The 16,809-nt window shown below is 33.2% G+C and overlaps 1 protein-coding gene across 3 annotated transcripts in view; it reads right to left on the bottom strand.

Annotated features, from left to right (window-relative positions):
* The window catches only part of LOC132700930 (uncharacterized), a 148,106-nt gene extending 132,860 nt beyond the window's left edge, over positions 1–15,246 (bottom strand). For all 3 annotated transcript variants that reach the window (XR_009618700.1, XM_060668526.1, XM_060668527.1), the window contains exon 1: positions 15,015–15,246. The gene's annotated coding sequence lies outside the window, so the exon portion shown is untranslated. The remainder of the gene's footprint in view (positions 1–15,014) is intronic.
* Positions 15,247–16,809: the final 1,563 nt, after the last annotated feature.

The raw sequence follows: 16,809 nt of genomic DNA, 5'->3' as shown, positions 1-16,809 counted from the left end.
AATGTCATTAAGTCAGGAGTTTATTTGGCACGAGCGGAGTGTTAGATTTTGGGTACATTTTTACAAAACGACACGAATACATTGACCGACATGACCGTCAGGATTGATAAACGTCAAAATTCAAACCGTGCGGTAATATTTCCGAAAACATCCGATTGCACCGAAAAACGTGCGATAATATTCCAGAAATGCCCGAAGGATCCGTGGGAAACGAAACTGACTGATTGGTGTATTATTAGATATTTTACAGAAGGGGATACAAAAAGTCTCTGAGAAGTACTCGGAAAATACCTAAAGAGATTGTTTGCTTTCTACTTATAATATTTATAAGACTCAACACAAAAACAAACGTTGTCTGAATAATTTTGACAAATTAAATCCAAATTTGCCAAAGAAATTTCTATTTAAATGCGGAATGTACTATAGCATTGATATTTCTTGGTATCCAGTAAATATGAATAAAAATCTATAGATCTTTTAAAATCATATTAACTGAATGTTTTATAATAATGAAAGATAATAAAATAATGACCAATAAAATGAGAGATATTTATGACATAATTTTTTCAACATTTAACGGCGCTTTTTTTTTATTATAAAATATTGTATACTAGTATATTTTTTTAAATATCTACGAGTCGATAACAGCTTTTAAAAACTTTGAATAATGTTTCAAAATGATATTGTTCACCCTGAATGATTGTTATACAAACTTCAGTTTTGCCTCCACCAAACATTTCTAATTCGCTGGAAAATGCACTACGTTTGATAAATTGCTATATGCGCGCTCATTTCTTTCCTTTTTTTTGTGGGATTTTGAAATATTATACGAGCCGTGGCTCGGCACCGTAAACATTACATTAAATTTTCCGGAATGCTTTTCGAACGCAAAAATGGTTTAAATCAGACTTATTCCCGGAATAAGAATCAACGAATTTTATATTGCAGCGAAAAATATGCAGTCGGTAACAAAAATGAATCAATTCAAATATAGTTTGATTGTAAATCTGCCCGTATATATTTAAGTTATCTTAAAAACTATGGAAAACTTTCCAATAAATTTGTTGCGTTAAGTCAATTGAAAAATATTATTTTAGGAAAGTCTGACGACACTATCTCTTCTTGCTATGATGGCGCGTAAATCGAAATATAAAGTTATTTTAGTTTTTGCAATTATAAAATAAGTGAACACGGACAAACTTTAATAGCAAACGAAACCAAATGCGTTAAAAAGATATTATGTTTTTACCTTTGACGTGAAATCAGTTTTTTCTGTCAATTACACGTTAACGTTGGTTTTCCATTTCAGCAATCGAACGTTTTCCATTTGTTTCACAAATCACCTATCGTTTCGATTTTGACATGCAACGAGAGCATTATATAACGTTAAACGAGTAAATAAATTTGACGCCTAAGTAATTCGATAAGGGGTTTAGCAGCAAACTACATTTGGAATTGAACACCTTCGCACACGCTCTGAATTTTTGCACGTGTCTATACACAACATCCGCATTTCTTCGTTTCTTTCCACGTAGAGCTCTTCCTTTGCAGTATATGTAAATTACAATTATTTATTATTACGATTTCAGAAAATCACAACCAGCATTCCAGCAGAATGTGCAGTTTGTATACAATATCCATCAAACTACAAGCACAGTCAATATTATTAAATGTCCGTGATAAAACAACCAATGAAGTCAATAAATTAACAAAAAACATGTATCCCAACATTTTTCATAGAAACTTCCACAGGCTACTGTAATACTACTTACAAATCATCTACATTCCTCCTGCTCCTGAATTTCAATTTCTGAAGAAGGCAGCAGGATAATTGGTGAAATTGAAGATGACAATTATTTAAATTCCACGCCCCAGAAAATAATCAAAAATCGAAAAGTGGTGCCAGTGAAGTGAGGTCAATTTTACAATTATATAATAAATAATAATATATAATTTACCTATAAAATTTTTACTGAAATCATTTTACATATTAATTATTGACCATTAAACATTTTTTATTAAAATGTTAGTCAGGAACGTTTATATTTTTCTTACCAAAATTTTATATATATTTTTTACAACGTTTTAGTAAAATAAATGAAGTATTATTGAAAAAAAAAAACATACGTATTCACCTACATATGTTCATTTCATTCTAAATTTGTTTTAATGAAAATATATTTTTTTATTATACGAAAATACTTTCTTTATCTATCCACTCCAACTTTCATATATTACTTATACAACCACCTGCGGACTTATTATTTGTAAAAACGAACTTAAACTTATCCGAACCTAACGATATCATAAATCTATTTTTATATGTTATGCGTACAAATAATTGTCACCTTCCAGATGAATCACAATATATCACAATTAACAATTGGCCTAAGGTGGTCTTTAATTGATGAAAATCTATTTAACAAGTTAAATTAGAAACATGATCAGATTTTCACAAATTATTGGTTGTATGTAATGTAAACAGGTGGAAGTAACTGTCATTCACTAGCACATAATTTGAGAAAATCTGAATATCGTTTGTTCTAATTTAAAATGATTTATTTAACCCTAAAAAAAACAAATATTTGGAAAATGGTAAAACAATATAAAACCAGATTGCTTCCACAAAATCTTTACTAGGCGGATTTCTTGTCATAAAGGAACGCATTTTTTTTCTATCGTGCTCCTGTGGACCACTATGGAACTTTCGCAACATCGATATAATTTTGTGCATCTTTTATAATAAGGTGTCATACAAAAAATTGTGCAAATAATAGCGATTTACAATTTTTTCAAATATCCAGCGCATCGTGTATGATAGACGAAACCTGAAACTCCCTATCGATACAATTCACGATAATGTTAAAACTAAATTATCCCATATTTTAAAGCTTTTCATTTACGGCTAATAACTTACCCAGGAAAACGGCAATTTTCAGGATCCTTTAGATTTTGTTGTCCATAATCGACACACCCTGTACATAATCCAAAAAATGATTTCCCACGTTTCCCCGGTATATGAATTTTTTCAATAGAGTAAATGGTTCTCGAGAAAATACTGGTTTTCTGAAACCATGCATTATGCCGTAATAATAAATGACGTCATCGCGTCTAGATTGAGTGAGAGATATAGCGACAGTCACATGCACTTTTTCAAATATCTCGACAAACGTGTGTAATAGACGAAAACCTTAAATAAAAGAATGTTGAATGTTGATGCGGCCTATAATAGCGTTTGAACCAATTAACCACATTTTTTACGAATTTTGATTTGTGGCCAATAATTTACTTTGGGAAAGATCAATTTTCAGGGGTCTTTTAGATTTTTCGTCGGATTAATAATGTTGGAGAAAATATTTTTTTCTGGAAACGAAAATAACCCAACAAAAAAAACATTTTTTTTTAAATACTTTGCGGTATTTGATTGCTCCCAACTACATCTAGATCTACCTCTATGCCAAATCTGAAGTAGGTAGTTGAAAATTTGGGGCACCTATTAGGTTTTTTAATATTGCACAGAATATCATGAACACCCTGTACACAAATTGACTTCTAAACCACAGTATTCTAGTTATGGTAAATTTTCATTAATAAAGGAGTCCAATTTTCAGTTTTTTGAGAATACCGGGCACACCTTATATACAGTTTTTAAAATTATGGAGCATAAAGGTTTATTGAATTATATCTCACCGATGTTTTCGTTCAAAATTTTTGTTAATCGCATAAACAGTTTTTGAGAAATGATTTTTTTCCTCGACTCTTGCAAACGCTTATCGTGTTTCATAGCAATTTACTAAAAAACCAAAATGGATACCGCCGTCGTGGAATTTTGTTACAGGCTTAGGGTTACAAAGTTATTTACCGTAACCGATATATAAAATTTTTATACGAAGTTAGATACTTTCGAAAAAAAATTCGAAAGCAATACAGTACATTTATTTTCCATTTGTACTAAATTGTTTCACAAACAAAATAATACTGATTACGGTACTACTCTATCAACCTTAATCTTTCGTGAAAAAGCGAGAATTTTACAACAAAGCACGCCAAATATTAATAAGGATGAATAATACAGAAATTTTCTTAGTCGGGATAAACAGAAGGTTCCAAACTCACTATAGAAAAATCACTCGTTGAAATTGTCAAACATTTTAATGCCTCTTAATTCTATCGGGTTGAGCATTTTCCGGTTACTTGAGACCTCGCCGCACAAACATTTTTTAAACCGCCTCGGGGTATGGCACTAATTCCGGCAAGCTTTCGAAACTTTTCGATCGTGTAGTAGTATTGCCGAAAATATCTTGCGTCGACATTGGCCAATTATTTCGCATGACGAGATCGTTGATCGTACAGACGGGTTCGATATCCATTCATTCAACTTTCGCGTATCCAGTAAATCCGACGGACCGATCTCTAAGGACCCCCAAAAATATCGGGTTTGATGAACCCGTGTTTGTCGAACGCTGTTCATTAAAATGGTATTAATTTAATCCCAAATTTATTAATACACCGGCATTCCATTTTTGGATTCGATTCGTTGAAGAATATTCACTCGGGTGAAACATTACTTGGGTGTGTTTAGTTTTGAGGTTATGGTATGATTTTATAAAAAAAAAACATTCACTTTGTATTAGTTTGTAGGCGTAAGTAAAATTTCTTATTTCTTTTCTCTTCAATGTAAGAAATCTGACTGTTTTTCTTAGTCCCTATTCGGGTCTTAAAAAGTAGCTCCATCTTTTTCGAGGACGCCTTGTATTTTTACGACTTATAAGTGATTTGTCACGTGCTATTTTAAATATTCTTGAGTCTTTCATGCGATTCATGTGGTCGTTCCATTCCGTTTTAGGTAAACTTTGGACAATACAATTATTTTTGATTTTTGTTGTGAATCCGATTCTAATAAATTTACCAGTTACCATCTGACCTTACCTCATTACCCCCTTTAATGGCAGAATAATTAAAACGTACAAACGGTAGCACATTTATAAGTGTATTTGTTTTGTTTAATGGACGAGGATTTGCTGTTAGTCGGTAATGTTCACAGGATTAAAAGACTACTAATAAATTGTTGACATTAACGCTAACGAAAAGATGTTGCACTCTCAAGAAAAGTACAAACGCACTTAGATGCAGATTGGTCAGTATGGCAGTTTTTAACTAGAACTGAAAATATTTGAGAAAATGAAATGAGAAATGAAAATGAATGAATGAATGAAAAGAAAATGACTCGAGCGTTGTTTAGATCAGTCTGTAGTCAGTTTTCGTACCTAATGAGGTTTTATTAGTCACGCCCTTCTGAAATAGACTTTACGAGTCAATTATGATTAATTAAACTGGGATGTAAAATGCGAAAAAACCAACCGAACTAAAAAAAATAAACCGCTGATGTGGAAAGTATCAGCTGATGAAAATCATCTGCAAATATCATTAGAGCGTAAAGGAATTTGGAATATTATAGAAATAGCAATTGGAAAGTGTTACAAATTAGACGGTGTGTAGGTAAAATACAAAACAAATAATTTTGACGTATTAATGAATATATTCTTAAAAACTATAACTTTGGCATTTTGTATATTGAAAACTGAAAGTCAATGCAAATTAGCAAATTGGCACTGTTTTTTTCAAACGGAATGTAGGGTTTGTTTTATTTGTATTGAAATAAACGAGTGTTGATTTCATTAGCATTTTTCGGATTGTGAACATGCAATTTAATGGTTTCAACTTGTACATAATTAGGAAAAATTCGTAAGCGTCACTTTTATCTAAAATATTTTTTGGCAGCCGTTCGTTGTCTGTTAGCTTTTCCGTTCGTTAACGCAAGTTTTAGGATACCACACGTCCTTCTCTGATTAGGGTTTAGTTTTGTTGTTTTCGTACCGAATACAACAGTTTCTTTGATTTCTACCTTTTTGTTTCAATTAGCTACCCGCTTTTAAGGAAGTTTCGTATTTATTTGCCAGCGAAGCTAATGCCCTTCGAAAAACATTTCTAGTCTTCGGAATGTACAACTTGTGCCAAATAAAACAATCCCATAGGAGATACGAAAAAAAGTTTCGTACAAAAGTTTCTTGGATTCTTCTGAAGATTTATAATATAAATTTGTTGATACAGGGTATCCCCCGACATCAGTTTTGTTATTTGTAATGCAACACCCTGTATATTTCGAAAAATTTTTGAATCATTGGTTGAAATAACTTTCTTAAGCAATTTCTATTCAAATTATATTTATTCATATTTTGATTGCCCCATAGAAATTGTGTTGTGACGCTACTTATCCAAGTGCACTACTCAATCAGTTTGACAGATGCGTGTCAGCTTATACAGGGTGTCCCAAATAGGTGGTGCCGTTTTGGCGAATTCAATTAACACAATTTCAAGAATTTCAAAGTGAAGAGCCTACATTCTTATTCAGATATCAATTCTAGGACAAAAAATAAGTTGGATTTGTAATTTATCTTATATTTAAATTTTAGATACTTTTTGTTTTGAAATTAAAGCTGCCCACATTAAGTCACTTGACGGCAAAATTGAGTATTCTTTAAATAGGAAAGACATGATACTACTTCTTTTAAAAATATAATACTCAAGATATGCCAATAAAACCTATTGCTAGGAAAGATTTAATAGTTAATTGTCTAGCTTAATTGATAATACCTAATAACAAAAATAAATAATTAAACAAGGTAACGAATTTGAATAAATAAATCTATGAAACAAAAACAAAAAACAGAAACAAATAACTAAAAACAAACTTAAATATGGTGATACTGGAATATATTTTCAATATATTGTCCATCTTCTGCCATACACATTGTATAGCGCGTCACAATGCTGGAGATCGCATTTCTAACCGCATCACTATCATGTAATGCAAGAATATCTGGTCTAATCTTTGAACCTCGAATTTTTTTAAACTTCGAATACCTCAAAAAGTAAGTAAAATTTAATATAAGTTAAATTACAAACGTACTTTATTTTTTGTCGTAGAATTTATTTATGAAGAAAAATATAGTGTGTTCCATTTGAAAATCTTGAGATTTTGTAAAATAAATTCTCCAAAACGGCACCACCTATTTGGGACACCCTGTATAAGCTGAGGCGCATCTTTAAAAATGATTGAGTAGTGCGTCATTTCCTTAGTCTGTAGCGCCACAACACAATTTTATATGGAGCAATCAAAATATGAAAAAAAAAAACACATAACCTAAACTACCTAAACTATGCAAAATTGCAAGAAAGTGACCTTCATTGTAACCACGGATTCCAAAAATGTCGAAATACATAGGGTGTTCCATTTAAAATAACAAAGTTGACGTCGGGGGGACACTTTTGGGACACCCTGTATCAACAAAATGATAACATTTTAAATCTTCAGCAGAGTCCAAGAAACTTTTGTAAGAAACTGATTTTCGTTTCTCCTATTGCTTTCCAGATCGTATAGTGGATCGTTCTATTTAGCACATGGTATACTTTCTCGTTTTGTATATTACTTTTCGAGACGTTAGTTTGATTTTAAGGGGGAGATAAAGTCTCCGCTATAATGGTAATTTTAAATTATTCAAAAAGTTATTTTTTTATTTTATTTATGTATTTACTTTTTTTTACACTACCCAATTCTGCCGCTTTTATATTACATTGTATATTTTTTTGCGATTGTGTATTGATTACAGTATTTTATAACTAATACTAAAATTCATATATATTTATTTATAAAATAACTATAAAATTCCTGTAATAAGTGAGTTTAAGTGATAAATAAAATTCTATCAGACATCGGACCCACAGAAGGAAATTTGAAAAACAGCTTTATAGATATGTATCTCGAACTCCTGGTCTGACTTTGTATGTCCGTTACGCCAAAATTATACCAAAATGGATCGTATAAGCCCGCGGGATCGTTTTACGACTGATTACAGACATGTATCTTGGGGTCGTAATATCTACAACCGGGTATCTGTCTCAGGCGTGACGTGGACAGATAAACTGATTGTAGTCCCGAATGCTACGTCTCCGTGGCCCGTTTGAAATTTCATTGTCCGCCGGATGGTTGAATATTATTAACCTCTCTCCAGGGGTAGGACCCTGTAACCCAAAGTGATCGCGACCCGTTTTCTAATGTTAAAGCTGATATTCACGTTGGTTCAACAAGATTAGAATAATTTTGCGAAAAATTATGTAAGCAAATCTTAACTGTCAGTATGAGTTATGTTATAGTGGGTGTCATTCTCAGCCTCTCCCTCGAAATATACCAAGACAAATATTTTGTTCTACAAACCAGTAAATGTTATATTGGTTTTATCGGTTAGTGAAGTCGGTCTTAACGAGAATGGCAATGGTGTGACAGAAAAGCCAAGCAAATTTTACAATAGAAAAAGACGACTAGCAATGATGATTGTTGTCTTTCTCTTGCTCATTTATGTAAATGGGAAAATAGGAGAATTATGTCTTAAACAACTGACAAAGTCTTATTAACACATACTGTACTTCTCAAAAAGCTTGAGTATTTTGGTCTGAGCCTTTCAGCTGTGCATTTCTTTAAGACTTATTTGGAGGGCCGATGCCAGGGACTCGTGATGGGTGGTACTGTTCCTAATTTTATTGCTACTAAGAAAGGAGAACCACAAGGAAGTGGGTTGGGACCGTTACAGCGGACTTTTGGTATCACGTCAAATAATGCATGTCTCATCAATATGCTGATAGCATTCATATTTTTTATTCATTTTATATAGATAACATAGATCATGCACGTTATATAAATACAGATCTAAATAGATACAATATCTCGGTTGTCTTCGGCTCACGGTCTGCTACTTTTTGGTCCTAATAGGGAGAGTGTCTGCTATAATTATAATTTAAATCTAGTTTTAAATAATGTAGGTTAGTCTGTAGAAACTTGGAAATTCTGATGAATGTTAATTTAAGATATGAAGACCACGCGAAAACATTAATAAAAAAATCATTTCTAAGAACATTCTCAAGACGAACATTCGACTAAATCTGTACGATACTATCGAGCTTGGGGTATGGGGACGTTGTTTATTGGCCGTGTGATACTTTAAAAAATAAAGGATCTCTGAAAAAAATTCAGATTTTTTTTATGTTATCGATAAAACCTCAGGAAATATGATCATATAATTGACTACATAAAGCAGCCTAAGTGTTGAATTGAGTTGAATCTCTCTGAAAAGTATTACTTGCACCTTGCAACTCTAGTACATAAAATTAAAAGCACTGCAGAGACCGCTTATTTATTTAAAAGGGTCCAACATCCACCAGCGTGTTACAGGGCACCGCGAGTTATACTATATTCCCAAGCACAATACTGGCACGCTTCAGAGATATTTCACTTACAACCCTATTAAAGTTTATAATGATGTCCCTGCTACTGTGAAAGCCTGTCCATCTGCTAAGTCGTTTATAAATAAGTTCAAAGATGTATTGTTACTGAAGATAGAGGGAGTCCCTTCATTAAGTATATAAATAATCAATCAAGTTTTTTTTTTTTAATTGTATATGATTAATATGAACCACGTTAACTAAAGCTACATAAGTAATTAAAATGATTGCTTACTTTAAAACAGTAAGACATATAAATAAATATAAATAAAATGTAAAATAGATAAAATAAATGATAGTACCCGTTACCCGGATCTGGATATATATATATATATATATATATATATATATATATATATATATATATATATATATATATATATATATATAAACAGAACCAAAACTAACCAGAACACCCAGTATTTCGAAAAGAAACTTCAGATTATCAAATTAGGTGAGAATCCTTCTCTTTTCTTTTGTCAGAGAGGTTAGCCAACAGCATGTATATATGCAACTAACGATTATGCCATTTTTCAAAAATCATTAATTAACACTAGTATGAAATTATTAGCAGGTTACTACATACACAAGATTGTCACCGTCAAAATATATCACAACTACTTAATTCAAGGAAGCATCGAAATTTCACAAAGTATCTGTTAGCAAAACCTCCCAAAAAAACATACAGAGAAATGATATTGATTATCTCTTATTACAGAGAAAACAATCCGCATTACTGCTAGCCTCAGTCTAAATAACATTGGACTTCTATACCTGTTCGACAGACAGAGTTCACTGATTGACTCCCCACCCCTTTTCCATGGGCTTTTCTAGTTTACGATTGTCAAAAATAGGTATCGTGGGGTTTCTCATGCTGCTGGAAAAAGTCAACGCGTGACGACGTGGAATCGGGAGGAAAACGCTTACAAAGATTATGATACTCTCCGGAGCAGCCCGGCCGGAAAAAAACATGAACGGGATATGCTTTTTTTGCAAAAGTCTGGATATTAACGAAACGTGCTTCTCAAAAGATGTTCCCGAATAAGGTTCGAGTCAATCGTCGATCTCTCAGCGGCAAAGCAAATAAAATTAGATGGGGGACACGGGGGCACGGCGTCTTTATATAAATAAACGACAGGGAGACGTGGGGTATAAAGGAGATGTATTTTTCGAAACGGCAAATAAAAATGTCGGAACGACGATGGAGAAAATTTATTAATGTTTACTGCTTTAAGTTTTACAGATCAACCACCAACCGGATTAGGATTACAATTAAACTCTTCTACAGGGTGTGCTGTTAATATCAAATAATCGGGCTGGATTCTAACTTTGATTTGAATTATGGACCTCTTCAAATGGACAAAGACTAAGATACTGTCAACAATGTCGTCCATAATATGAAGATTTCCTTTTGAAAATTTTATTTTTCTATTAACTGATGGCGTATCGCCGCTATAAGAATTTCTAAGTAAAGTTACAATAGCTCACAGAAACGAATACGGAATGAACAATAATGTCCGCAAAACCAAAGTTATAGTTATTTTCAACAAGTAGCTAAATTGAAGTATCTTGGGTCTGGATTGCTGAAGATTGGCGCCAGGAAGTTGAAGCCAGAATCGAACAGGCCCGTAGCACTTTTCTCAAAATGAAGCAGGTCTTTGTAACAAAATTTTAACACTAAATATCCATCATCAAATCATGGTTAAGTGCTCAAAGTGATCATAATTGAAGTCGTTGAAATATTAATATTTCGTGTATGTATCAAATGAATCCGTAGAGTTCTCAAAAGAGACCTACTAAGTACAATTAAGAAAAGGAAACCAGCATTCTACATCTAATCATAAATAAAATTGGAGTGAAGCCTGGTCCAAGGAGGAGCAGATATCCTGGATGAAAAATATTCGAGGTTGGACACACTCGTCAGAAACAGGAGAAGAATTTGCTGCAGTTGTCACCAATCTTGCATGAAAAGAGGCACATGAAGAAGAAGAAGTATTAGGAGAAATCCTAACACTGCCTAAGAAGGCAGGTTCATATTATGGGAGTGGGCGACGACAGAAAAATATGAAACTAACGAGTTGCGCATCACTAAGAAGGAGCCAATTCATTGAATTTTAGACACTATCCCAACTCCCCAAGAAAGAGGCCATGTATTCGCTCGAGAGTACAGAGCCCTTCGAAGGGAGAAGGTGAAGATGTGCGGGTGCAATGGAGGAAGGGACGCACAGCAGATAAAATTGTATAGATATAGATATTGATGGATTAGCCAGTTTTCTAGACTAATCGACCTTTTTTCTCGTAAGATCGCTCATTGTTTGTATTTTTTAATTTATTAGGAAACACCACTCAAGTCTACGGAGCAAGATTATTTGTGGTTTCAATTTACCCAATTTAACTATTGATTTCAAATTAAAACGGGTATTGCCAGACATAACTCACAAAAGCTATAAATGGTTTAATAATATATTATGCAGCAAGTGTTGCATACTATACTTTTTCTATGACCGTCACAAAAAAATGACAATTTAACAAATTAAAAATAATAACAAATTATCGGATTACTAAATTTCGTACCATTAAAAAAAAATATTTACTAGTTGCCATTAAACCTATTCGTTTATCGTTCCAATCGGTTCTGCTATTGCTATGTCTTTTTAACTCTGTGCGTTAGACACAGACAGATATATTATTGGATATGTCTTATAAACAACGGAATAAACACTATTTTGGAATGTTATATTGTTTATTTAACTTTTTCAATTGATCAATAAGTAGTTTATTTAAAGAAAAAAAAAGTAATTGGAAGAAAAGTCATCCAAGAATAGAGCTTTTAAGAGGATTACATTTTTACAGCAAGAAAAAGCAGGGCCTAACCTTCAATTTTGTTTTGTTTGTACTGATTAGACATGGCAAGATATTAATATAAAAACCACTTTACTTTCCGACAAGTCCACTACATTTTAAGTGTAGCGTATTATTTAAATTGTCTGATATATTACATAACGTTTTTCTGTGTATTAGTTTTTGTGTACGTTGCAAAATAAAACAAATACATTCACTGACGCGACCGTCAGAATTGACAAACGTCAAAATTCGTATTCGTGCGGTATTATGCAACAAGTGCGGTAAACAGCATTTGACTCACGAGTTTATTTGACACGAGTGGAGCGCAGCGGAGCGAGTTTTTAATAAACGAGTGACTTAAAAATTTTACCGAGCGTGTTGCATACTGGGTAGATTTTCGCAAAACAACAAGAATACATTCACTGACATGATCGCCAGAATTCAAAGCGTGGGAAATATCTCCGAAAACATCCGGTTGCTCCCAAACCCGTGCGGTAAAATCCCGGAAATGTCCGAAGTGGCTCAGATCCGTGGGAAAAGAAACTGACGTGGAAAAGTGACGCTTCCCGCATGCTAGATAGGTGTGTAATTAGATATTTTACAGACGAGAATAGAAAAAAATATATTTTAGGGGCAAAACAACACAACCTATCGCATATAGATTGAATTAATCACCCTCCCAAAATTTTTTGCTATGTCTCCGATGTTTCAAAATATGAAGAGGGGAAACTTTGCTTTATGCACGCATTATCCATTATACATCCATAAATTTCCAGACCAATCGCGTTTTCAGTATCTATAATGAGGTTTCGTACTTCTCTTTTACAACATAAACCCATTTATTATTTATCGTCTTGTGTAATCTTTTACAACATTATACCTCGTCGATATTTTTCATTTTCCTTCTAATTATTTTTAATTACACGACATTTTTGGGTAAACAAACGTATTCCGAACATTTCGGATGACAGTTCGGCTTCACAAATGCTTCAGAATCATAAAGTCGCTTTTCACGACTTTAATGATGATGAATCGTTATATATTAATGACGTTTCAGCGCAGAGATGTTTGAACACGGCGTTGACAAGTGTCGCGAAGCTTTTAGAAAAGTTACATTTAAACTGGCGACAATCTTTCGCAGAACGCCCTAAATTATTTATTAACTCGAAAGTCAACAGGAGCACTTTGTATTTATTTGTATAAATATTTGTATTTGTATTTATAAAATTAAATGGTTCTACAGTTCGAGTTTCATCAACAGAAATAGAAAAAAAAGTTTCTCTCCCTAATCAATTTTCTATAAAAAGTAAACACATTTGGCGTAAGACCATCATGGTCCAAACCCACAAGTTATTTCTGATACTGAAAAAAAAACTGGGCCACATTGACACCAAACGTAGCAGTTGCCAAAACGCATTCTTTTAGTGTACTGTCCTGCCTTGGATCTCTACCCAATTTAGTCAAAAAAAGAATGAAATATCCTTTTGTTTTTTGTCGCAAGAGAACCAAAATGTGATTGTTTATTGCTTTTTACAAATCGTTTCATTCAAGTAAGAATAACCGCTGTGTTTTCTTTTTGACAAAAGAGCTCTTTTCGAAAAAAAAATGCAAAAAAAATAAAAACAGAGTGGTACATCAAAAAATAAAACAGTGAGAAAACGGCAATCAAAATACACAAAATCAGAAAATATTTGATCTCTAAGAAGTTATAATGGCTACTGAAAAGGCATTGCCAAAACACAAAAGTTCCAAAAAATTACTCCAAATTGAAATTTTTACCACAGGTTAATGATGTGTATACCAAATTCGTTGCGCCCTCTAGGGTCTCGTCAGAAAACCATTAGCTATACACATTTCCCGCTGTGGCATTGGATAGTATATTTGGATATTTTCAAAACTTTAGAAGGATTACGATTATATTCGTACAGGTTTTTTATGCAGGTTGTTTCTCCTCTAATTTCCAGAGGATATAAAATGGTGAAACATAACGTTAGCTTAATTGTTTCAAATGTTTTCAGAAGATAAAGGGGCCAAAAAATACTTAAATTCAATTTAGATCACAAGTGCCATAAAAGTCGGCCTTTTCTTAGATTTGGAAGGAAGAATACTGAATACAATGAAATATTTTAACACATATAATTTCTTGACAAAAATTTGAATTATCATCCAAATTATAATGAAATTAAGCAAATAAAAATGCAAGTCTTTTGTCGCTTGATTGTTTTCGTATATTGCTTTTTTTCAAGAAAAAAAACAATTTAATGTATGTCACTATTGGGCAACAAATTCTAATCAGTTTTTTATTAATATCTTTAAAAATGTGGTAGTTTTATGTTTGGCAGGACCCTAACTTAAGCCTAACTGGAATAACATTTTTCCAGGGACATGCAATCAAATAATTTTTATTTCTTTCCTCGAAACTAGGCATTTTTTTAAAAATATTTTGAATTCATGTTCATATAAACAAAAATTATTATTTTTTCACGTACAATCCCTTAAATTATTCATATGTTATTTCCACCTTATATAAGTTATTAATTGGTACTGTACTGTACTTAATTACACTTAATGGATTCTATTAACAGTGAAAGAGTTTCATATGTATTATTAATGTGTATCATTATGTATTAATAATGCATTTTAATTGCTCACATATAAATACTATAGAGTAAATATTTCACGATATGCTGACAATTTGTTCCCCGTAGGAGATAAAGAGTGACTCGCTTGCAATCCTGCAGAATAGAGAAGACCCAAACGTATTCGTTAATAAATCGTCCGCAAATCGATCCAATTCGTTGAAAAAAAAAATACATTATCGAACATCGACTTACCAGCGTCGCGCGTTCATCGTCGTCGGCAATTCAAAAACCACAACTGCGAAAAAAAAACTTAAAATGCATACTAATTCGTAGTCGAAACGATTCTACGTTCGGAAAGGGAATGATCGCTTTTTCCGTTAAATTTCAAACTGGAGCACGCGCGTATATTTATACCATCGACACAGTCGATGCGCCTTTCGGACTCGCGGTGTTCGTGCCGACTACGGGCGTCGCGGCGTCGAGCGTCGTCACCTGGTCAACGAAAGATACCGACGTCGCGTAGGGGGTGTCCTTTTGGTGTTGGTCGTCGCGACGCTCGCGCACGTCCCTCCGGAGACGCTTCGGGTATTCTGTCCCGTTCCAGATTCCGCGTTCAAAATATAAACACCGACTGTCCCGGGTAGTCATTAACAATTAAGAGATTTCTTATTAACGTTAATGATTTACCCTGCTTTCGTTAATTCGAGATGTTTTTGTGCCGTACTTTACTCTTAATCACTTTTAATATACCGACCGAAGAAAAGATTCTTAAAGAAAGGAAAATCTGTATACTGGAAATACTAGACCTCAAAATATTACACTACGTGTCATACAAATGTAGCTGGTCACAGACCGTTCGAAGTTTAAATTTTATTCTGAATATAATAATAATAATAAAAATTGGCAGTTTTGGGTTCTTAGACATAACAATTAGGAATTTAAAATTTATGTGGACGTTGCTCCTAGAGGGCGCGAGTTTCACTGTGTAAATAAATAAATCTGTGAAGCGTTTTCTGCTTTTTTTTTTCTAGTGTTCAGGAGCCAGAAACAACTCCTTGCCGCGATCTTTTTTAAATGCTGTACGGATTCTCTGCTGCTACCGCTATTTTTAATCTTTAATAAAAGTTTATCAGAAGGGCACTTCCCGACTATTTGGAATTGTGCCAAGGTTCATAACATTGGCAGTAAGATTGATATTACAAACTACCGACCCACGCCAATTCTTTCCATTCCAGGCAAAATGCTTGAGGCAATTATAACTGAATAATTAGCTATTAAACTTAGGTACGTTCTTGGTGAAACGCAATATGGCTTTTTTAGGGGTAGGCGCGTCACTACAAATTTCTCACTGTATATTAAAGATGTGTCACAGAGGTTGGATAATAGAATGCAAATGGATGCTGTGTACACTGATATATTCAAGCCATTCGATAAAGTACATCATCCTACAATGTTAGTAAAACTTAAAAACTTCTTTGTGTACGGTTCTCTTTTACAACCATACATTAGTTCTAGGACTCATTTTATTGAGTTAAATGGAACTAAATCTATCACGTCTAGTACACTTCAGGGACCTATTCTGTTTTCATTGTTCATAGGAGAAGCGAGTAAATGTTTTCATTTTGCAAAATTTATTTCAAATGCTGATGAGCAAAGGGTGTATGCGCCTGTCAGGAGCATCGACGACTGTCGCAAGTTTCAGGAGGACCTTGATAAATTTTATGACTACTGCTTAGGAAACCGACTGTTTTCAAATATTGACAAATGTTACTAACTTAAGTTCAGTAAATTAAAAAATGATATTATTATTATAAATTCAATAGAGTAAATATTAAAGAAGTAAAACATATCAGGAATCTTCGAGTGACTATTGACACAAAACTGAGTTTTGACATTCAAGGGTTAGCAAAGAATTTACAGATCCGCTGGTCGTGCTCTATAAAACTTATGCGCGGTCCTATCTCGTGTTTGCCAGTGTGATATGTAGACCTCAATATGTAAACAGAACTGAATGCACTCAAAAAGAAGTTCATTTTTCTCATGAACT

The sequence above is a fragment of the Cylas formicarius genome, unplaced genomic scaffold (assembly GCF_029955315.1).
Source record: "Cylas formicarius isolate icCylForm1 unplaced genomic scaffold, icCylForm1.1 PGA_scaffold_4__25_contigs__length_36172078, whole genome shotgun sequence".
Lineage (NCBI taxonomy): Eukaryota > Metazoa > Arthropoda > Insecta > Coleoptera > Brentidae > Cylas > Cylas formicarius.
This window is presented reverse-complemented; position numbering and strand designations above follow the sequence as displayed.